The sequence below is a fragment of the Otolemur garnettii genome, unplaced genomic scaffold, assembly GCF_000181295.1.
Source record: "Otolemur garnettii isolate 467f Iridium unplaced genomic scaffold, OtoGar3 scaffold00043, whole genome shotgun sequence".
Taxonomy (NCBI): domain Eukaryota; kingdom Metazoa; phylum Chordata; class Mammalia; order Primates; family Galagidae; genus Otolemur; species Otolemur garnettii.
Genome location: NW_003852438.1, coordinates 10,824,162 through 10,825,508, shown reverse-complemented (window position 1 = coordinate 10,825,508; position 1,347 = coordinate 10,824,162).

The following is a 1,347-nucleotide window of genomic DNA, read 5'->3' as shown; positions in this document are numbered from 1 at the left end:
TGTTGTTTGGCGGGTCTGGGCTGGGGATTCGAACCCGCCACCTTAGGTGTACGTGGCTGGCGCCTTAGCCGGTTGAGCTATAGGCGCTGAGCCGGTTGACTCTTTTCTTCTGAGAAACTTGCCCTCAATGGAGGTCTTCCTTACCCTAGAGTTATTCAAAACTGTCCAGTGAAACTTCAGGTTCAAATATTATGATTCTGTGGTAAATCTACCCTTTGGATGAAAACAGTGCCAGCATCAAAGAATTATCTCAGTTTGGGTAAGAAATGGCTTGCCTTTTCCTACATTGGGTGGACACAAATGGAATAAGAAAATTGGAGGGAGGGGCATAGAGGAGTTCACTTCACTTGTATATAATGTCTCCTGTGCTCTTCCCACCTCTGGCCCCCATTCTGGGAGTCCTCAAAGATAGGAGGTGAAAGGTGAAAAGCAAGAGGAGGAAGTGGAGCTCTGGAGGGTGGGATGAGAGGGCTAAGGGTGAGTTGGAGGCACGGGGCTCTGCCTCTTTGTTTCACTTCCTGGTCCTGCAGGAGTTGGGTAGGAAGCAGCGTTGGTGGGGAGACTGTGGGACTGTTGTGTGGCAGGAACTACTTCCAGGGCTACATCTGATCTGGAGCTGCAAGAAGCCCTTGACGTCAGCTGGGGTTCAACCGTTATGCAAATCACATTCACAAGACACTCCTAGGCAGGCCTTTCCAGTTGGATGCCCAGACTCCCAATCCAGTTGAAGTTCCCCCAGGTGGCTAATAATGATCCTGATATTTATCCAACTCTCGCTTTATGCCAAGTACTTTGTCTAGCACTTTACGTGTAATAAACCATTTAATTCTCACAACAAACCTGTAAGATAGGTACTATTACTATCCCCACATTACAAATGAGACTGAGGTACAGACATAAGTGATGAGTGATCTTTAACCAAGATCACAGAGCTACTAAGTGGCTGAAATTCTAAGGTAGAAAATCTGGCTCCAGCCAGGTGCAGTGGCTCACACTTGTAATCCCAGCACTCTAGGAGGCTGAAGCAGGTGGATTGCCTGAGCGAGAGCAAAAAGCTGTTTCTAAAAAATAGCCAGGTGTTGTGGCGGGTGCTTAAAATCCCAGCTACTCAGGAGGCTACAGCAAGAAAACTGCTTGAGCCCAAGAGTTAAGAGGTTGCTGTGAGCTATGACACCAGAGCACTCTACCAAATGCAACAAAGTGAGACTCTGTCTCAAGAAAAAAGAAAATCTGGCTCCAGATCTTGCATTTTTTCTTTTATTACACAGAGTCTCATTCTGTTGCTCTGAGTAGAGTGCTGTGGCATCATAGCTGACAGCAACCTTAAACTCTTAGGCTTGGCTCGGC